The sequence below is a fragment of the Heterodontus francisci genome, chromosome 8 (assembly GCF_036365525.1).
Source record: "Heterodontus francisci isolate sHetFra1 chromosome 8, sHetFra1.hap1, whole genome shotgun sequence".
NCBI classification, from domain to species: domain Eukaryota; kingdom Metazoa; phylum Chordata; class Chondrichthyes; order Heterodontiformes; family Heterodontidae; genus Heterodontus; species Heterodontus francisci.
In genome coordinates, this window is record NC_090378.1 from 19,818,969 (window position 1) to 19,841,958 (window position 22,990).

Below are 22,990 nucleotides of genomic sequence, written 5' to 3' on the forward strand. Positions count from 1 at the left end.
TAGTTATCTCAAGCCCCATTTGGTGAGTGAGTGTTGTTGATGCAGTGGTTGTCTGCAGCACTGTGCAGAAGAAAAGGAATTGTAATTGAACAGCACAGCAGACGAAATGGAGACCGTAGTCGAACTGAGTCAGTGAATCGTGACATTCGAAACCAGTGTGAGAAAAATGTTAAATCTGTGACCTAATAGATGTGGTGAAAGTGGTGCATAAAATTGCCCCAATGCAACAAATATCTAATGGGAGAAAATGGAAGGTGCTTTGCAACTTCTCTCCCTGTTTTTTTTTTAAAGAAAGCTCCCTAGATGTTCAAACAGTAGGCAACACAATGTGACCAAAATATACATGAATGAATGTAAAAGTGAGAAAACAACAACTTGCATCTATGTAGCACCTTTTAACATAGTAAAACATCCTATGGCGCTTCCTGGAAGTGTTATCAAACAAAATTTGTCATTGAGCCACGTAAGGAGATATTGGGTCAGGTGAACAAATGCATGGTCAATGATGTAGGTTTTAAGTAGTGTCTTTAAAGGAGGATAGAGAGGTTTGAGAGTGGGAATTCCAGAGCTTGGGGCCTATGCAGCTGAAGGCACAGTGGAGTGATGAAAATCAGGGATGTGCAAGAATTGGAGGAACACTGATTTCTTAGAAGGTTATAGAGCTGGAGTTGGTTACAGAGATAGGGAGGAGCGAGGCCATGATGGGATTTGAAAAGAAGGACGAGAGTTTTAAAATTGAGGCATTGCCCAACCAGGAGCCAATGTAAGTCAACCAGCACAGGGATGATGTGTGAGTGCAACTTGTTACAAGTTAGGGTAGGGGCAGCAAAGTTTTGGATGAGTTGACGTTTACAGAGGGAACAAGGTGGGAGGCCAGCCTGGCGTGCATTGAAATAGCCAAGTCTAGAGGTGACAAAGGCATGGTTGAGGGTTTCAGCAGCAGATGAGCTGTGATGTTATGGAGGTGAAAGCTGGTGGTCTTGGTGATGGGGTCAGAAGCTTAGCTTGGTCACATAGGACATCAAATTTGTACCAGTGACACTTGAAAAATATCTGTATTGCTGTGTTGTATCATTGCCTTCACCATCTCAGTAAATGACTTGCTGCAAGCAACTTGTAGGAAATGTGCTAACAATTCTGCCAGTTTTTTTGGAGCTGATTATTAATTAACTTGCTTAATTCTTTGAATAAATGGTATCTTGTTTTAAAGACCTGCTCGGGTCAGGGGGAAAAGAAAACCCGACCCGGATCCGAGCCCGACCCAACCACCGGAATGTTCACTTTACCTACCTTCTGATTCCGAATCCATTTTCACATTTTCAGTTTGTGCAGATAAGCAACAAAAATTGTAATTGGACTTGAAAGGTTGTTGAAAAGATGAAGATTAGAGCCACGGAGTCAATGATTGTTTGGTCACGAGTTAAACAGAAACCCATAGAGTTGTGCCCAGGCAGGCTGTGCCACCCTGTACCAGTATCTGTATTGCTTAAAATAAACACAACAATTGCCCGAAGGCTCAAAAAATATCATTATACATAACCTAGACTCCTGCTTTACAGGTTGAAATACTTTCTGCAGGTTTATCCAGTGAGCAGCTGAGATGCAGAGACCAGGAGGATCCTGAGTGATTAATTATTATAAAATATACAGTCAGGACTCTAGTCTACACCCATACAGTGCTGTACTAAAGTGGTACTTGAAATACGAAGTTTGAATTACTGGGCTGAGTTTTACAAGCCCCTCGACGCCATGGGTCGCAGCTGGGGGGCCTGTAAAATTCTGCGGGGGGAGGCCATCCTCGACACTCAACGTTGAGAAGGGCCCGCCGCATATTAGCGGCAAGGGGGCGTCCTCGGTACAGCCCCCCTGCTGGTTGGCGGCAGCACCCCTGTTGCAATATGTAAAACGCTACTCACCTCTCCAGATGGTGCATCTCGCCACCTCTTGCTCCACGCTTCCGTAAAACAGGCAGCTGTCACGTGCCGTCCCAGTCATGAACAGAAAACCAGATGGGACATCAGGAGCGGGAGTACTAGACAGTGAAGAAAAGTCCAGATATACAGGGGTCTCACTCTGCATTCTTAAAGGGAGGGGGGGGGGGGGGATTGCAGGGGTATCAGCTCTGTTTTCTTAAAGGGAAGAGTGAGGGGGTCTGGGATTACTGGAGGGAAAGCTCTGCAGGCATGAAGGGAGGTACTGTGTATCCTCCCTCTGTAAATAGTGTACGCTCTTGTGTTTGTGTTTGTGTGTGAAGGAGCAATGGCATTCTAGTCACCCTGTGTGCAGGGAGGGTGCCAGAAAGGGTAGGAGCATTAAGGTTATGTGGATGTGGGGGCAATCGATGCAGGTGGTAGGATCTTGATGTGGTCATGTTGTGCCACTGAATGTTCGCCAAGATGGGCAATGCCATACCACACCACATAGCTGATCCATGATGGCACCTGATGTATCCATCAATGCCAATTCCTGCCCTGTTAGGAATCTTTGAATAAATGAAGGATACAACTTTATTTATCACATAGAAATGGTTTTGGCTCATCCTACATCGTGTGATCAGATTCTCCTGACGATCTGTATGCGCTGGACGAAAATCAATAGGCAAGTGTGATCCACGTAGAGGCCCCCGGTCATGAGCAACAGCCCCCAAGGGGAGCTCGCCCATACGGTCGCCGTGCATCTACAGGCCCCACATGACATGCCATCGGATGTCAGAGCACCAGTGTCTGAGGCGATCGCGCATGTAGTGAGGGTGGTGACACATCTCTGTGTCTTGCTCAACGATAACCTGCAGCCCATAGGTTTCGGTGGACATCCTATGCCTGTGGTCCTCATAGTGGCAGTGGCTCTTAAGCTTGACACCCATGCAGCTTTACAGGGGCCGACCGGAGATCTTTGTGGGGTCACACAGTCAGCAGTGCATCGCTGCATCAGGGAGGTCACTGATGCCCTGCACTGGAGGGCCAGTGAGTATGTTCGCTTCAGGACGGACTCTCTCAGCTAGCACCCTCCTCCGCCTGGCTGAACTTGTTCTCACATTGAACAACTTCTCCGTCATCTCCACTCACTTCCTTCCAGTAAAAGGTGTTGCTATGGGTACCCGCATGGGTCCTAGTTATGCCTGTCTTTTTGTGGGATATGTCGAACATTTCTTGTTCCAGTTCTACTCAGGTTGCCTCCCCCAACTTTTTTTCGGGTACAGTGATGACTGTATCGGTGCCGTTTCCTGCTCCCGCCCCGAACTGGAAAACTTTATCAACTTTGCTTCCAACTTCCTCCCTTCTCTCACCTTTACATGGTCCATCTCCAACACTTCCCTTCCCTTCCTCGGCGTCTCTGTCTCCATCTCTGGGGATAGGCTGTCTACAAATATTCATTATAAGCCCACCGACTCACACAGCTTCCTCGACAACACGACTTCACACCCTGCCTCCATTCCATTCTCCCAGTTTCTCCGTCTCCAATGCATATTTTTGAATGATACAACCTTCCATGACAGCGCTTCTGATATGTCTTCCTTTTTCCTCAGCCGAGGTTCCCCTCGCACTGTGGTTGACAGGGCCCTCAACTGTGTCCGGCCCATTTCCCGCACCTCTATCCTCACCCCTTCCCCTCCCTCCCAGAACTGCGACAAGCTTCCCCTTGTCCTCTCTTTCCACCCCACCAGCCTCCACATCCAAAGGATCATCCTCCGCCATTTCTACCGCATCCAGCGTGATGCCACTACCAAACACATCCTCCCCTCCCCTGTCAGCATTCCGAAGGGATAGTTTCCTCTGCGACACCCAGGTCCACTCCTCCATTACCCCTAACACCTCGTCCCCTTCCCACCCAATCGCAGGAGGTGTAATACCAGCCCTTTTACCTCCTCTCTCCTCACTATCCAAGGCCCCAAACATTCCTTTCAGGTGAAGCAGTGATTTCTTTCAATGCAGTATATTGTATTCGTTGCTCACAATGTGGTCTCCTCTACACTGGGGAGACCAAACGCAAATTGGGTGACCGCTTTGCAAAACACCTCTGCTCAGTCCGAAAGCATGACCTGAGCTTCCAGTTGCTTGCTATTTTAACACACCCCACTGCTCTCATGCCCACATATCTGCTACAGCGTGCTGGACTAAGCATTGAGTTCAATAATTTCAGAGTAATAAGGGGCCCCCTTTTTATTTTTAGTTATTTTTGCTTTATTTTTTATTTGTTTTTGTTTGTTTCATCAGATGTGGTGGCACAGTGGTATACAGTAGTGAGGGCGTTGCCCTGGGAGTCCTCAACATCGACTCTGGACTCCACGAAGTCTCATGGCATCAGATCAAACATGGACAAGGAAACCTCCTGCTGATTACCACCTACCGCCCTCCCTCAGCTGATGAGTCAGTACTCCTCCATGTTGAACAGCACTTGGAGGAAGCACGGAGGATGGCGAGGGCACAAAATGTACTCTGGGTGGGGGACTTCAACGTCCATCACCAAGAGTGGCTCGGTAGCACCACTACTGACCGAGCTGGCCAAGTCCTAAAGGACATATCTGCTAGACTGGGTATGCGACAGGTGGTGAGGGAACCAACAAAAGGGGAAAACATACTTGACTTCGTCCTCACGAATCTGCCTGCCGCAGATGCATCTGTCCATGACAGTATCGGTAGGAGTGACCACCGCACGGTCCTTGTGGAGACGAAGTTCTGCCTTCACATTGAGGATACCTTCCATCGTGTTGTGTGGCACTACCACTGTGCTAAATGGGATAGATTTCGAACAGATGTAGCAATGCAAAACTGGGCATCCATGAGGCGCTGTGGGCCATCAGCAGCAACAGAATTCACTCAACCACACTCCGTAACCTCATGACATGGCATATCCCCCACTCTACCATTACCATCAAGCCAGGAGACCAACCCTGGTTCAATGAAGAGTGCAGGAGGGCATGCCAGGAGCAGCACCAGGCATACCTCAAAATGAGGTGTCAACCTGGTGAAGCTACAACATAGGACTATCTACGTGCCAAACTGCGTAAGCAGCATGCGATAGACAGAGCGAAGCGATCCCATAAACAACGGATCAGATCTAAGCTCTGCGGTCCTGCCACATCCAGCCGTGAATGGTGGTGGACAATGAAACAACTAACTGGAGGAGGTGGCTCTACAAATATCCCCATCCTCAATGATGGGGGAGCCCAACACATCAGTGTGAAAGATAAGGCTGAAGCATTTGCAACAATCTCCAGCCAGAGGTGCTGAGTTGATGATCCATCTCTGCCTCCTCCTGAAGTCCCCGGCATCACAGATACCAGACTTCAGCCAATTCGATTCACTCCGCGTGATATCAAGAAACGACTGAAGGCACTGGATACTGCAAAAGCTATGGGCCCTGACAATATTCCGGCAATAGCACTGAAGACCTGTGCTCCAGAACTTGCCGCGCCCCTAGCCCAGCTGTTCCAGTACAGCTACAACACTGGCATCTACCCTGCAATGTGGAAAATTGCCCAGGTATGTCCTGTACACAAAAAGCAGGACAAGTCCAACCCGGCCAATTAACGCCCCATCAGCCTACTCTCAATCATCAGTAAAGTGATGGAAGGTGTCATCGACAGTGCCATTAAGCGACACTTGCTTAGCAATAACCTGCTCACTGACACTCAGTTTGGGTTCCGCCAGGGCCACTCAGCTCCTGACCTCATTACAGCCTTGGTTCAAACATGGACAAAAGAGCTGAACTCAGGAGGTGAGGTGAGAGTGACTGCCCTTGACATCAAGGCAGCATTTGACCGAATATGGCATCAAGGAGCCCCAGCAAAACTGAGGTCAATGGGAATCGGGGAGAAAACTCTCTGCTGGTTAGAGACATACGTAGCGCAAAGGAAGATGGTTGTGGTTGTTGGAGGTCAATCATCTCAGCTCCAGGACATAACTGCAGGAGTTTTCAGGGTAGTGTCCTAGGCCCAACCATCTTCAGCTGCTTCATCAATGACCTTTCTTCAATCATAAGGTCAGAAGTGGGGATGTTCGCTGATGATTGCACAATGTTCAGCACCATTTGTGACTCCTCAGATACTGAAGCAGTCCATGTAAAAATGTAGCCAGACCTGGACAATATCCAGGCTTGGCCTGATAAGCGGCAAGATAACATACGCGCCACACAAATGCCAGGCAATGACCATCTCCAACAAGAGAGAATCTAATCATCTCCCCTTGACATTCAACGGCATCACAATCGCTGAATCCCCCACTATCAACATCCTGGAGCTACCATTGACCAGAAACTGAACTGGAGTAGCCATATAAATACCGTGGCTACAAGAGCAGGTCAGAGTGTAGGAATCCTGAGGCGCGTAACTCACCTCCTGACTCTCCAAAGCCTGTCCACCATCTACAAGGCACAAGTCATGAGTGTGATGGAATACTGTCCACGCCTGGATGGGTGCAGCTCCAACAACACAAAAAACTCGACACCATCCAGGATAAAGCAGCCCACTTGATTGGCATCCCATCTACAAACATGCACTCCCTCCACCACCGATGCACAGTGGCAGCAGTGTGTACCATCTACAAGATGCACTGCAGCATTGCACCAAGGCTCCTTAGACAGCACCTTCCAAACCCACGACCTCTACCAACTAGAAGGACAAGGGCAGCAAATGCAAGGGAACACCACCACCTGCAAGTTCCCCTCCAAGTCACACACCGTCTTGAGTTGGAACTACATTGCCATTCTTTCACTGTCACTGGGTCAAAATCCTGGAACTCCCTTCCTAACAGCAATGTGGGTATACCTACCCCAAATGGACTGCAGCGGTTCAAGAAGGCAGCTCACCACCACCTTCTCGAGGGCAATTAGGGATGGGCAATAAATGCTGGCCTGGCCAGCGGCGCCCATATCCCATGAATGAATAAAAAAAAAAAAATCATTTTTTTTTAACCATGTGTTGTTTTTTTCATGTTCATGCTTTGGGCCAGGGCTGTTCATTTTTATGTCAATTAACACCCTCTCTGCACTGATGTTTTGTCTTTCAGCAGACCATTAACACACCCTTTGCCTTTGCTCCGTGACCACCTTGTCAGTTATTCTCTATGACCCTATCCTATCAACGCCTTCCCTTTCGTTATCTCTTGCCCCATGCCCACTTTATTTGCTTAGAATCTATTCCATTTCTAACCTTTGCCAGTTCTGATGAAAGGACACTGACCTGAAATGTCAACGCTGCTTCTCTCTCCACAGATGCTTCTAAACCTGCTGAGTATGTTCCAGCACTTTTTGTTCTTCTTTTTGAATCCTGTTTACATGAAGTTAACACCTTTTATTACAGAACACTCTTGTTACTTTAATTGTTGAGGACAATAAAGGTCTAAATTAAATGTACTGAGGCATGTATTTATGCAGTGTTTATAATTGTAGATGTATCTTGTAAATCTCCAGCTGTGAACAACACAATCCTCAAAGCAATAACCTGATAGAAGATTAACCACGGTATTTTGCTCAGTAATAAATCAAAGGTCATGTCAAGGAAAGATTGCGGCCCCGCTTTAGAATTTCTTGTGCGGTTTGTTTTGCATCAACATTATTGTAGGAATCTTCAACATGTTTTTTTCTGTTTAAAATTTTTAACAGTGCAGCTCAACTGTTGACCATCTTAACTTTACAAAAAAGCCCTGCCCCTCCCCCCAAGAATAACAAGACTTCAAAACCTCCCCCAAATGACATTTGAAATTGAATTTCTTTATTGAACAGCTTCTTAAACAGTTTATTAAAGCTAAAAAGCATAGTGTTCCATTTGAAAATTATTTGGGATTAGCATGGGGGTGCTCTAATTTATCTTTGACTCTGGACTAGGGAAAGGTTAACTTCGCCTGGGTTCTTGCCTCTGAATGGCATCTGGTGACTGCCACTGGAAGTGCACAGCTCTACCTGTTGGGTGGGGAATAGGATCAAGCTTGGCTGTGGTGGCCACCACGGTTTATGTTCAGGCTTGTCCACGTCAACTCTTGGGGCTGAATTTCCGAGTACGGAGGTGGGTGGGCAACAGCTGGAATGTCAATTTGCCAGAACTGTCCTGCCCTGGGCCATTTTCCTAGAGGCGAGATGGGGGTTGGAAGGGCAACCTGCCTGTAAGTGATGGGTAGCCAATTGAGGTAGGTTAATTGGCCATTTACAGAGACTGACTGGGATTTTCCAGTCAGTCTACCAGCCCCTGAGATGTCGGAGGTGGCCTCCCAGCAGCAGACCTTGAGACCAGTACTCCAGGCAGGCTTTGAGGCCCTCCCTGAACACAGGCTGTCCTATGCAGGGATTTCCCCCTCCACAATGGTGGCCTGGCTGCTGAGGCCATTTTTGAGGTCAAAAGTTTTAAAATGTGTAGAGAGGGTGTCTCCAAAAAGGAGGCACCCTTTCTCCCTCTTACCTAAGCTGCAGTCTTCATTTCCTTCAGAGGATCTCCTCTTGGTCTCCAACTTTTAGAGCCTGCCACTATGCTTAGTTATTTTTATTTTATTCAGAGATACAGCACTGAAACAGGCCCTTCGGCCCACCGAGTCTGTGCCGACCATCAACCATCCATTCATACTAATCCTACATGAATCCCATATTCCTATCACATCCCCTCAATTCCCCTACCTACACTAGGGGCAATTTACAATGGCCAATTTACCTATCAACCTGATAGTCTTTGGCTGTGGGAGGAAACCGGAGCACCGGTGAAAACCCACGCGGTCACAGGGAGCACTTGCAAACTCAGCACAGGCAGTACCCAGAATTGAACCCAGGTCGCTGGAGCTGTGAGGCTATGGTGCTAACCACTGCGCCACTGTGCTGCCCTATGCTTAATTGAACGCAAACCCACCCTCTGGCAACGAATTGGCCAATTCGGGGAAAATCACTGCCAGGTGACTGTTTCCTCGACAGCACGAGGTTGTGGTCCCAACCCAAAAGGTAAAATCCTGTCCTTGGACTGCTTCAACCACTGGAATTCAAGTCTTGAAGAGAGGAAATACAATACACACTTATTTCTATTTGCTTTTTCACACCCTCACGATACCCCAAAGTGCTTCATATCCAATAAATTACTTTTCAGCTGTACTCACTATTATATAGAGAAACTTTAATCAGCCAGTTTGTATACTGCAAAGCCTACAAAAATGATACTAGTTGATCTGTAATTTTGGTAGTGATGGTAACATGTCGAATGCTGGCCAGCACACTGGGAAGGCTTCCAGCTCCTCTTTTTTAAATAGTTCCGTGAAATCCTTTATTTCTACCTGAACAGGCAGTTGGTGCTCAGTTTAAAATCTTGTCCGAAAGACAGCATTTCTGACAATGTAGCACTCCTCCTTCAGTTTTGCACAAAAGTCTCAACCTAGGCAATGGGGCTGATGCCACAATCTTCTGGCTCAGGCAAAACCTTGACTTCTGAACCAATCCGACATGAGAGAAGGTGTAGGGAGGAAAAACTGGAATGATAAAGACATTGGGGTGAATCTTCCCCCTAAAAAAAGTTTATAAAGTATATTCCTTTAGAACAATTCAATATACAAACATATTCGGAGGAGAAAAATAAATTTTTTTTTATCCAACTTGCTTTTGATCCACATGTTTGTGAATTCCTATTATGTCTATGTATTAGACAAATATCTTCTATTGGGTAATAAAAGCAAAATACTGCGGATGCTGGAAATCTGAAATAAAAACAAGAAATGCTGGAACCACTCAGCAGGTCTGGCAGCATCTGTGAAAAGAGAAGCAGAGTTAACGTTTCGGGTCAGTGACCCTTCTTCGGAATCTTCTATTGGGTCTTTTTTATATGAATTTAAGTAGAAGCAAAAAAATATATTGTGTGAATTTTGGGTGCATGTGAGGTGTGAGTTGTTAATGCTTGGAAATGAGTTACTTTGTAGTTAAGACAGCTGGAATCCACATTAGGCACTACCATCAGCATTACTTGAGGCAAGGTAAAACTCCATTGATCTGTCCCAACATGCAAAGAGCACCATCTCTGAGTGATATTGCATAAGTGCCTCCATTCTGTACTCATTTTACATACCTTTCTAACCAGCAGTGGGAGAGGATTTTCATCCCATCGGTGGGCGGCGCAGTGGTTAGCACTGCAGCCTCACAGCTCCAGCGACCCGGGTTCAATTCTGGGTACTGCCTGTGTGGAGTTTGCAAGTTCTTCCTGTGTCTGCGTGGGTTTCCTCCGGGTGCTCCGGTTTCCTCCCACAAGCCAAAAGACTTGCAGGTTGGTAGGTAAATTGGCCATTATAAATTGCCCCTAGTATAGGTAGGTGGTAGGGAAATATAGGGACAGGTGGGGATTTGGTAGGAATATGGGATTAGTGTAGGATTAGTATAAATGGGTGGTTGATGGTCGGCACAGACTCGGTGGGCCGAAGGGCCTGTTTCAGTGCTGTATCTCTAAACACAGTCTGGGCTAGGTTTCAACCTCGTTGGGAGGTGAAAGCTCAGTATCTAACCTACCACACCTCCTGATCTTTCTTTCTCCCCTGCCCTTCCACCAGCACCCCCCACCCCCACCGACTCATTCTTCCAGGCTAGATTCTGGCCATCACAAAGAGGAAATCTGTAATGACTGAATCTTGCTTTTGGTAAGGTGCTGTAGATGTAATGGTGTTGTGGCTGTGTTCTTTAAAAGCAACAAGAAAAATGTTCAACAAAAACAGGAAATGCTGGAAATACCCAGCAGGTCTGGCATCATCTGTGGAGAGAAAAACAGAGTTAACGTTTCAGGTCAGTGACCTTTCATCAGAACTGTCAAAAGTTAGAAATGTAGCAAGTTTTGAACAAGTGAAAGGGGAGAAGAAGAACAACAGGGAAGGTCTGTGATAGGGTGGAGGACAGGAGAAATTAAATGACAAAAGGTTTCATGGTATGACTCCAAAGGGAGTGGTAATGGGACAAATAAAAAAGCAAAAGATGTGTCTGGCTGAGGTGTAAATGGCAGGGTAGCAACTGTCTAAACACAAAATAAAGGGATGAAGAAAGAAAGTGAACGGAGGTATTCCACAAAGCAGTCAATCATTCCTTAGCGTGACCCTAAGCTGCCTGTCGCTTGTCATCTTAATTCTCCTGCTTGCTCCCACACTGGCCTTTCTGTCCTTGGCCTGCTACAGTGTTCCAGTGAAGCTCAACACAAGCTCAAGGAACAGCACCTCATCCTTTGACAGGACACTTTACAGCCTTCTGGACTCAAAATAGAGTTCAATAATTTTAGATCATAACCTCCTATCTTTTTTATGTTGGTTCGTTTTCCTGCCCTCTGTATCCCTTTACTTTGTGATCGGACAGTTGCTATCCTGTCTTCACACTTTATCCAGACACATCTTTTGTTTCTTTACTTGTCCCATTACCACTCCCTCTGGCTTTGTACCATGAAACGTTTGGTCATTTGCTCTCTCCTGCCCCCCGCCTTCCATTTTTTTGCTGTTCTTCCCCTGCCCCTTTCACTTACTCAAAACCTGTTACATTTATAACTTTTGACCGTTCTGATGAGAGATCATCAACCTGGAATGTTAACTCTGTTTTTCTCTCCACAGATGCTGCCTGACCACCTGAGTATTTCCAATGTTTTCTGTTTTTGTTTCAGATTTCTAGCATCTGTAGTATGTTGCCTTTTGAGAAAAAGAAATGTTTCTGCCAATGAGTTGTAGATTTGGATCTTGTTCTTTGACGTCGTGGTTGTTGGGAGAATGTTTTATGCAGCATGCAATTTTTTTTTTCTCTCTCTGCTGCGTGGGATGAAGAGAACATCGCTGTTCTGGTTTAAGCTGAGCATGTTCTGTTATGTCTGTCTGAAAGTAGTAGTTCCCTCAAACTATGTCTCCCGTGTTATCTCCAGAAAATGGTTGAACATTGCAACTGTCAACATCTGTCAGCCTTCTGAAGCAATCCTCTGCTTTCCACAAGATCACGTGTATGGTTACAATACTGACCTCGGGCATTTTACTATTCCACAGGGCAATGTTATGATTTGCCTGTGATCAATTCTGTGCTGCCGTTTGTTTACACAACTTAAATGGTAAACTGGTTAGATGAGTTTAGATAACGTTTAGTGAAAATGAATACCAGTATAATCAAGATAGGAAGTAGAGCACATTGACTAGCCTACATTTTTTTATTTTTTTTTATTTCCAAAATATACTTTATTCTTAAAAATCTGTAAAAATTACATTGCCAAACAGTTTCCAAACAGCACCAAAAAATACAAACATTGCAAGGGACATCAGTTTCCTTCAATACTGTCATGAGTTTCTTCACAACCCTTCCGTTTCACAATTGTCATGTCAATTACAGTTTTACATTTACAGCAATTGAGAATATTAACGATACAGTTCGAGGGGTTTCCCATGGATCCAGCCCCTCAGTCCAGCTTGGTGGGGGAACCTTACACTGTGGTCTTTCCCCATTGAGCCTTTGCTGCGGCTGCCCCAAGCTTTAGTGCGTCCCTCAGCACGTAGTCCTGGACCTTGGAATGTGCCAGTCTGCAACATTCGGCGGTGGACAACTCTTTGCGCCGGAAGACCAGCAAGTTTCGGGCAGACCAAAGGGCGTCTTTCACCGAATTGATAGTCCTCCAGCAGCAGTTGATGTTTGTCTCGGTGTGCGTCCCTGGGAACAGCCCGTAGAGCACAGACTGCTGTGTTACAGAGCTGCTTGGGATGAACCTTGACAAAAACCACTGCATCTCTTTCCACACCTGCTTTGCAAAGTCACATTCCAGGAGGAGGTGGGCGACTGTCTCTTCCCCACCACAGCCAACGCGGGGGCACTGTGCGGAGGGGGCGAGACTTCGGGTGTGCATGAAGGATCTGACGGGGAGGGCCCTTCTCACCACCAGCCAAGCTACGTCTTGGTGCTTGTTTGAAAGTTCTGGTGATGAGGCATTCCGCCAAATGACTTTGACGGTCTGCTCGGGGAACCATCCGACAGGATCCACCGTTTCCTTTTCCCGTAGGGCCTTGAGGACATTCCGTGCAGACCACTGCCTGATGGACCGGTGGTCAAAGGTGTTTTCCCGCAGAAACTGCTCCACGAAGGATAGGTGGTACGGCACGTCCCAACTGCACGGAGCGTTCCGCGGCAATGTGACCAGGCCCATCCTTCGCAACACCGGGGACAGATAGAACCTCAGCACGTAGTGACACTTGGAGTTTGCATACTGGAGATCTACACACAGCTTGATGCAGCCGCACACGAAGGTGGTCATCAGGATGAGGGCCACGTTGGGTACATTTTTCCTGCCCTTGTCCAGAGATTTGAACATCGTGTCCCTCCGGACCCGGTCCATTTTAGATCCCCAGACGAAGCGGAAAATGGCTCGGGTGACTGCCACGGCGCAGGAGTGGGGTATGGGCCAGACCTGCGCCACGTAGAGCAACAACGTGAGCGCCTCGCACCTGATGACCAGGTTCTTACCCACAATGGAGAGAGATCGCTGCCCCCACATGCCCAACTTTTGTCGTACCTTGGCTACTCGCTCCTCCCATGTTTTGGTGCACGCCCCGGCCCTTCCGAACCATATCCCCAGCACCTTCAGGTAATCTGACCTGACTGTGAAGGGGACAAAGGATCGGTCAGCCCAGTTGCCAAAGAACATGGCCTCGCTCTTGCCGTGGTTAACTTTGGCTCCCGAGGCCAGTTCGAACTGGTCGCAGATGCTCATCAGTCTGCGCACGGACAGCGGATCCGAGCAGAAAACGGCGATGTCATCCATGTACATGGAGGTTTTGACCTGAGTGCCTCCGCTGCCTGGGATTGTCACCCCTCTTATGCTCGCATCCTTCCTAATAGACTCAGCAAAGGGTTCAATACAGCAAACAAACAAGACCAGGGACAGAGGGCAGCCCTGTCTGACTCCAGATTTGATCGGGAAACTTTCCGATTCCCACCCGTTGATTGAGACTGCGCTACTGATGTTTGTGTAGAGCAGTTGGATCCAATTGCAGATTCCCTCCCCAAACCCCATTTTGGAAAGCACGTCCATCATGTAGGTGTGCGATATCCTGTCAAAAGCCTTCTCCTGGTCCAGGCTGATGAGGCAGGTGTCCACCCTCCTGTCCCGTACGTAGGCGATCGTATCCCTGAGTAGCGCGAGACTATCAGAGATCTTCCTGCCGGGTACAGTACAGGTCTGATCGGGGTGAATCACCAACTCCAGAGCAGACTTGACTCGACTGGCTATGACTTTGGACAGAATCTTGTAATCAACATTAAGCAGTGAGATGGGCCGCCAATTTCTGATTTCTGCCCTCTCCCCCTTCTGCTTGTAAATGAGGGTGATGATGCCTTTTCTCATGGATTCTGACATGCTGCCGGCCAGGAGCATACTCTCGTATACTTCCAGCAGGTCCGGGCCGACCCAGTCCCACAGGGCCGAGTACAACTCGACCGGTAAGCCGTCGCTCCCGGGAGTTTTACTCGTCTCGAAAGACTCGACGGCCTTTGTCAGCTCGTCCAGAGTTAGCGGCTTGTCCAGTCCCTCCCTCCTGCTGTCATCTACGACCTCTGTGATAGATGACAGGAAGGACTGGGAGGCTCTGCTGTCTGTGGGCTTCGCGTCATACAGCCCAGCATAAAAGGATTTGCTGATCCTTAGTATGTCGGACTGCGAAGACGTTACCGAGCCATCTTCTTCCTTCAGGCTGCTGATAACAGAGCTCTCTCTGTGTACCTTTTGGAAGAAGTAACGCGAGCACGTCTCATCCTGCTCGATGGAGCGGACTCTGGACCGGAAGATGATCTTGGAGGCCTCCTTGGCAAAGAGCGAGGCCTGCTGGCTCTTCACCTCTTGCAGGTCCTCCTTGACCTCGACCCCCATTGACTGCAACCGGAGTAGATTTTGCATAATTTTCTGGAGTCGGGACAGTTCCCTCTGTCTCTCTCTCGCCTTCTGAACACCTTTGTGGATGAAGAACCTCTTGATGTTCTCCTTGATCGCTTCCCACCAGTGAACTGGAGACTCCAAGAGGGATTTCACGGTCCTCCAACCTTTGTAATCCCTTTTGAGTTCCTCAACGTTCTCTGGGGTCAGCAGTGTCGCATTGAGCTTCCACGTCCCTCTGCCAACCCGCTGGTCATCCTGTAAGTGACAGTCGGCCAGTAAGAGGCAGTGGTCGGAGAAGAACACCGGCTTGACGTCGGTGGATCCGACCGTGACAGCACGGGACACAAACAGGAAGTCAATCCTGGAACGGGCAGACCCGTCCGATCTTGACCATGTGTATCTGCGCTGCGCTCCGTCTGCAGGTTTGCTGAAGACGTCGTGCAGTTTGGCATCCTTAACTGTTTCTATTAGGAATCTGGACGTAGCGTCCAGTTTGCTGTCGTCACTGCCGGATTGTCCAGTCGCATCGATGATGCAGTTGAAGTCACCGCCTAGGATGACCGGCCTGGACGTCGCCAGCAGCAGTGGGAGCTGCTGGAAGACGGTCAGCTGCTCGCTGCGTTGTACCGGGGCGTACACGTTGATCAACCGGAGCGGAGCGTTGTTGTACATCACGTCTGCTACGAGGAGGTGGCCGCCCACCACCTCCTTAACTTCGGAGATGGTGGTTACCTCCCCGCAGCAGAATACCCAGGCCGGAGGAACGGCAGTCATTACCCCCCGACCAGATCGATGGCCCGTGGGACCACCATCGCGACCACTGTCTGTAGGTGCTGAGGTGTGGTATTCCACACTCCTGCAGAAACAGTAGGTCAGCTTTGACCTTGGCAAGGTAATCCAAGGTTGAAACACATCGCGTAGTAGATTTAATGCTACGCACATTAATGGAAGCAATTCTTACACCCATTTTTTTTACTAAAAATTAGTTGTTGCTTCCCATACCAGTTGTCCTCGCTAGTCCCAGTCCTTCGGGATGTTCCTGCATACCCATTGTTTCCGCAAGCAGTTTCACGTTGGTTGGGCTCAGAAACCCCTCCTGATTTTTCATGCAGGGTTTGTGCCGCTCGGGTGACATCGGGGGGGCCTTGTCGGCAGAGAGGATTGGGTTGTCCTCAGCTGCTTCCATCTGTTCCTCCTCGAAAACATCACAGCTCCCGGTCTCCCGGAGCCCAGGTGCGCCAGACGTGTCTTTGCTCCCGGTGTCCCGGAGCTGAGATGCGTTGGCCACGTCGTTACGTGTGGGGCATTGGGGTTGGGGCACGCCGGGCCCATCACAGCTTCCAGTGCCCAGGGGCTGGGATGCTTTATCATCCATCTCGGAGTTCTGCCGCCTCTTTTGAAGGGGCTGTCGTTCCAGCATTTCCCCGTCCAGTGAAGAGGAGTTGTTGCAGTCTGATTCAGAAGAGAGCCTCCTTTTGCCACTGGTTTGGGTGGTGGCTTTGGGATGTTTTTTCTTTGTGGTTTTCCTCTGGACCACTTGCCACTGACCTGTTTGTCCATCTGCTGCCTCCTCCTCCATTGATTCTGTCTGTGGAGGAGGGGTTTCCGGGCGCTGGGTAGGTGCTGGGTCGTTGGTTTCAGCTGCCTCCCCTTCCTTCTCAGGTTGAAGTTCCTCACTGCGGAGAAAGTTGCTGGTCTCCTTTCGAACAGCGGACGCCTTCGTCGAACCTTCTCCCGGCCTATCCTTGGACCTTGCCGCCTGAGCATAGCTGAGGCAACGTTTGGGGCAGGTATTGTAGAGATGGCCTGCCGCACCGCACAAGTTGCAACACTTAGTCTGCTTACAGTCCTTGGTCTGATGGCCTTCCTCCTTGCAGTTCTTGCAAACAACCGTGCTGCAGTTGGCTGCCATGTGACCAGATTTGCCACAGGTGCGGCAAACTCTGGGCTGCCCAGCGTAGACCAAGAAGCCTCAACTTCCCCCGATAGCGAAGCTGGAGGGAGGGTGGATGATGGCTCCACTGGGATCTACCTTCAAGGTCACCTTGACCTGCCGCTTGCTGGTCCAGATCCCAAAGGGGTCCTTGACATCAGTGCTGCTGCCGGCCACCTCGACGTACCTGGCGAGAAAGGTGAGTACATCCACCACCGGAATTGACTAGCCTACATTGAGCCTAGACCTTCTACCTGTTGGCTATAAATGGAGTGAAAATCTAGCTTTTGCATCCACCTTGGGCATATTTCACCATGCCACATTCTGTTATTGTGTCTACTCTTTATCTTTCAATCTCTGTCACACTATAACTTTCCTTTTATTAAAACTCCCCTTCTCTTCTCATTCCCTGTATCTACTCTCTTTGTAAACCTATTTGATTTGAGGCAGGCTGCTATATAGAACTGAATAGCCAAATTTGGTAATCTCAGTACCCATGCGAAGTTCTGTGGACAGCACTGCCCCCCGTCACCGCACCACAGGAACAACATGTCATATCACACCAGGCAGGTTCAAAACAAAATTTCTGTTCCTTCCAAAGCCCAAAGATTATTAACGAGAGTGTAAGATTTTTGCATGTTTAGGTGGATTGTTGACTAGCTTTTGACCCACAAGGTACAAACTCTGGCTTCTTAATCAAGATATTAAGTACAGCAATACTTAACCAACGGCAGTAGTTATACAGCAGGATTATAGAGTATCCTCTGTCCTTGCCTTCCGAGCTGCTGTGGCGTTGTCTTCGTTCCTGAGGTGTTCTGTTGACTGTAGGTTGGTTTCTTGAATCAGTGTGCCCCGAGTTGTCCCAGCACCTGTCGTTTATGGCCCCCAACGAGGGTTCCTTCCATATTAGGTTATAGTCCACCTTAAGTCTTTGGTCAGGTTTAACCTCACCCTCTGTACATTGTCCCTTCTTGATTAGGTTATAGTTATCAGATTATAGCAGATATGACCCTACCCTCCGTACATTGTCTCTGCAGACAGCTTGATGGCCCAGTCATTGTCACACAATGGGGAATGTTTGTTGTCAATTCATGTCTTGAATGGTGTCTGAATATCTTTATTTGCATTTGTGAGGCCTACCAAATCTATCCCTTATTGTGACTGAATCTGTCATAGTTAGAAATGCAGAATGGACATCTGGTCTCCTAGCAATGCTGCTTCTGGTATGGTTGTGAAAAAAAAAATTGCCTTCCACCTTCTCCCCACCACAGTATACCAATATACATTTCATTTTTAGCTACATGATTATAAACACAAAGTCCACAACTTAGTTCTAATCTAATACACTAATATATATATATATATTAAAGTATGACTATTCCTGAGCATAACTGCAACATCATTTGAAATCATTCTAATTTAAAACATAGCATCTCATGTGAGTTTTATCAGACCATAATTTATATAAATTCATCCAACCGATAAAACATGGCAGACGTTAATCCTGTAGTTCCTACAGTCCCCGCCTTGAGGGTGAAATGCCGAATGGCATTGTTCCCTCATAAATTAGCTCTTAAGGAGGATGTATCCTTTCATGGTCTCCTGTCTAATTCTCATTTTCTTTATTGTTCCCCTGATTGTCTTAAGGCACACACCAAAATCAGAATGATCACAAATTGAACAATTACCAAGACATGGGAAATGATCCTGATCCAAGAGGGTATTTCAGTGTTTAACCCTATGTCCCACCAGTGGCTGTCACCCCCTATCTTAGGGATTTCCTTTCTAATCTCCCCATTTTGTTGTTGCAGGACATAAACGTGTTTGTTGGATGTATTGATTATTTGGAATAGGTCAGTCAGATGTTCGGGAAAAGGGGGAATTTCATAACCAAATCTACTGACACATTTATTTAACTTCTTCATGAGGTTAACAGTGATATTTATTCTCTCACAGGCGCAATTGGTATGGGGGGGTTCATCTGAAGGCATGGCAAGCATCTGTTAATGTACAATTCGGCATGCGAGATCATGCTGGGCCACTGAGAAACTTAATATCATATTTTTAACATTTTGGTACAACGTATTTTTTTAAAAAAACTTTTAATAACTTAAAATACCAGCACTGTGACTACAAGAGCAGGGCGGTGACTGGCTCGCCTCCTAAACCCCTCCACCATCTGTAAGACTGAAGTCTGGAGTGTGATGAAATACTCTCCTGGATAGGTACAGTTGCAAGAACACTTGAAGCTCCAAGCCATCCAAGACACAGTAGTCCACATGATCGAGCCCAGTGGCAGGGGCATCAATATCTATCTACCTCCACCATCACCAGTGTGGCTACAATATATATGATCTAAGATGCACTCTATCTAATAACTCATTAATGTTACTTCAACATCACCGCCCATCTCTGATCTCTACCACCAAGGAGGACAATGTTGTAATAGTGGTCGTCACCTGCAAGTCGCACACTACCATGACTTGGACATAATATTGCCATTCCTTTACCAACGCTGTATCGATTATTCTATAATTCCCTACCTAGCACCATTGCCACAAAGACTGCAGAGATTCAAGGAGAAGCCGCACTACTTTCTCAGCAAACCAAGGAAATAAATGCATCTTGCCATGTTTGCTTACATCCCAAGAACAAATGTCAAATAATAAAAGCTCCCAGGTGGTACAGCTGGCTAAGGTGAGGGTAGCTGAGCCATATAGACCAGAAAAGTGCTGTGACTTCTGATGGGTTAGGTATCCTAGACGGAGAAATGGTAGTGTTAGAGAGATTCAAAAGGAAACCAAACCAATATGGGTTGTAGAGGGAAGATTTTATGAAAAGAACGCACAGCAGTCACAGAGTTAACGGGTTGCCTCATTAGCAAAGTACAATTCTTGTGCTCAAAGTTGCTTAGTACTTCAGTAAGTTACAGTGATTAATCCAACAGACATGATATTACCAGGTTTCACTGGGAGGAATGTTGATGGCAGGACACATTTCCTTCTCTGCCTTTTTTATGTTGAAATTCTTGTACTGTTTTAAATCTTGTTTGTATTCTGTTTAGCTATTGTGGAACATTGATAGCTTGCTAGATCTATTCAAGGTCTTCTCTCTTGTCTTATTATTCACAGCCTGTGTCTGGAGATTGATAGCTGCTAGATCTTATTAACGGCTTCTTGGTCTTTTGGAAAAGCATGCTGGGATACTTAGTCTTTCCAATATATAAATATCAAAGTCAGTATGTATAGGCATTCTAGGCTGTGTCTTACAGTAGGGGTTGCTAGGCTCAATGCCCTTGATCTAGAGATGAAAATCAGCCATGGTCCCCTATCCTGCAAATGCTGCTGAAGGTGCATGTGTGTGGATATCTAAAGGGATGGGGTGTCTCCAATGAATAAATAGCCTGGAAATTGGAAAAAGGGCAGAGGAAGGAAAAAACATTAGATATTCTTTACTTTTAAACCAGGCGCTTTTTTTCTTCTGATAGCCGCATCAATTATATAGCATTTGCCCCATTACAGGGTGCCTCTTTTCAGCCAGTAAACGTGGTTTTTAACCTTTTTCTTTTATTCACTTTGATGACGAAATACCACTTTTTTTTTTCTCCATTGCTTTGTCCTTTGACTATGAAAGAGTTTTCATTCTCTCTACTCAGGAGGTAGACAGCATGCTCCCAGCTCTCTTTATTTGCTGGCCACTTCTTATTAATTCCTCCTACCACCATGACCTTTCATGCCCTTCTGGGGACTGATCCACCTTCCCACTCAACTCACTGACTTGAGATTCCTGAAGATGGGATTTTGTTGCAGGTCTTTAATCAGGCTGCAGTTAAATGAGCAGCACAAATTTTTCAGTTGCTTTATTTCCAGGTTCTGTAAAACTTTCCACAAGCATAATATCCAGACTTTTTTTAAAACAAGTTAGCCATCTGATACTTGACCATGTTCAAACAAGCAATGGTTTGATTCAAGAATCAGACTCTCACCTTTTCCCACCTTCAAAACAAAATGGCTTTTCAGCAAATCTACAAGTCCTGAGTTGATTCAAAGTCTAAACTAACTTGTGCCTGTCTACTTCTCTACCCTTAATACGATCCTTAAAAGTTATCTGTTTGACCAAACTTTTGGTCACCTGTGGTAATATCTCCTTATTTGGCTTGCTGTGAAATTTTTTGATAATGCTCCTGCAAGACGCTTTGGGACATTTTAATACGTTAAAAAGATGTTGTATTAATACAAGTTGTTGATGATAGCTGAGGTCCCTTGTAAATTTGTTCAGATCCTGCTGGATGACGGTCCAGTGCCCTGTTCTGTTAGGCTGAAACTTTCACCCCTACAGTGCAGAGACTTGGTAAACAAATCCAACTCTTAAACATTGAATGCCTGTGTCAGAACTGAACCTTGTATTTTACGACTTCATGTGGTTACCGTACACAAAGGTTTTAAAAAAAACTGGAATTGAAATTCTCCTCTTCTAAAGTGGTTAGCACCGCAGCCTCAGTTCCAACTACCCGGGTTCAATTCTGGGTACTGCCTGTGTGGAGTTTGCAAGTTCTCCCTGTGTCTGCGTGGGTTTTCTCTGGGTGCTCTGGTTTCCTCCCACAGCCGAAAGACTTGCAGGTTGGTAGGTAAATTGGCCATTATAAATTGCCCCTAGTATAGGTAGGTGATAGGGAAATATAGGGACAGGTGGGGATGTGGTTGGAATATGGGATTAGTGTAGGATTAGTATAAATGGGTGGTTGATGGTCAGCACAGACTCGGTGGGCCGAAGGGCCTGTTTCAGTGCTGTATCTCTAAAACTAAAACTAAAATGCCAACAGCCTGATAATAATTGTCTGTGACATGCGGCTAATTTCAAAGTTGCTACTCATGCCCGGTAACGTGATGACAGATGACAGCCTGTTGCTGATTGACACAGGAGATGAAAAGAAAGATCTGCTCCATGATAAAGGAAAACTGAAGCCTTCGCCAGTTTGACCTAATTCTGTAGTAATAAGACTTTAAAATGCTTGAAGTTACATGGCTCGAGCCAATTCACTTGGAGGGCAAAAATTAATTTGCAAATGGAAGGGAAATTCTGAGAGATCAGTACTGGTGAATTAATGGTTGTTTTAGGAGTCGCTTGGACTTTGGTAAACTGGTTTCTTGTTTAGGGACAGAGGTTAGAAAACATGCTTAATTCACGTGCTGCAATAGTTATAATAGCTGAGTCATTGGTGTATCCAGTGACAACTGCAATTTTTAATTTATTCATGGGATGTAGACACTGCAAGCAAGGCCAGCATTTATTGCCCGTCCCTGATTGCCCTTAAATGGTGGTAAGACGCCTTCTTGAACTGCTGCAGTCCATGTGATACAAGTACACCCACAGTGCTGTTCGGGAGGGAGTTCCAGGATTTTGACCTAGCAATAATGAAAGAATGGTGATATATTTCCAAGTAAGGATGGTGTGTGACTTGGAGGAAAACTTACAGGTGCATCTGCTGCTCTTGTCCTTCTAGGTGGAAGAGGTTGCGGGTTTGGAAGGTGCTGTCGAAGGAGCCTTGGTGATTTGCTGCAGTGCATCTTGTAGATGGTACACACTGCTGCCACTGTGTGCCAGTGGTGGCGGGAGTGTATGTTTTGAGGTGGTGGGTGGGGTGCCAATTGAGCGGGCGGTTTTGTCCTAGATGGTGTCGAGCTTCTGAGTGTTGTTGAAGCTGCACTCATCCAAGCAAGTGGGGAATATTCCATCACACTCCTGACTTGTGCCTTGTAGATGGTGGACGGGCATTGGGGAACCATGAGTTGCTCTGATTCATCTTGTGTATTTATGTGAATGACTGACTAACGTTCATTTATATGAAAATAGTCTAATGACATTTCCCCCGTGGAATTCTCATACAGCAAGTTTAAAATCTCAACCAAACTGGCTGAGGAAGGCAGGATGTTTACAAAGTATTCTATCCAGTTCTGGAAGTGAATGAGTAGTTTGGGGTGTGTGTGGAAAAGGGAAAGTATTGATGCTCACCAGAACTTTTAACTTTGCTATCAAATTGGTTGTATCTTTTACCCACCCACCCCCCCCCCCCCCCCGACCCCGCCTGATATTCCTCTCCATTGCTCAGCACAGGCTGTTGAGGTAGAAAAAGAGTCTGTATTAGCATTACTCTCATCGTCTCTGATCATCATGCAAAGGGACAGATTTCTAACTTTCAAGTTAAGTATTGACTTGGATGTATGAATATTTTG

General features: G+C 46.7%; 2 protein-coding genes across 4 annotated transcripts in view; both read left to right on the forward strand.

Moving 5' to 3' along the window:
• LOC137372682 (volume-regulated anion channel subunit LRRC8D-like) overlaps positions 1-22,990 on the forward strand; it is a 104,560-nt gene that overhangs the window by 19,463 nt on the left and 62,107 nt on the right. Inside the window, exon 1 of one of the 3 annotated variants that reach the window (XM_068036752.1) lies at positions 22,135-22,197. The exons of the other annotated variants lie outside the window; for them this stretch is intronic. The gene's annotated coding sequence lies outside the window, so the exon portion shown is untranslated. Of the gene's footprint in view, positions 1-22,134; positions 22,198-22,990 lie in introns of those variants that run through there. 3 annotated transcript variants of the gene reach the window in all.
• Positions 1-22,990, forward strand: part of LOC137372681 (volume-regulated anion channel subunit LRRC8C-like) — a 137,830-nt gene that overhangs the window by 19,459 nt on the left and 95,381 nt on the right. The window lies entirely within an intron of this gene.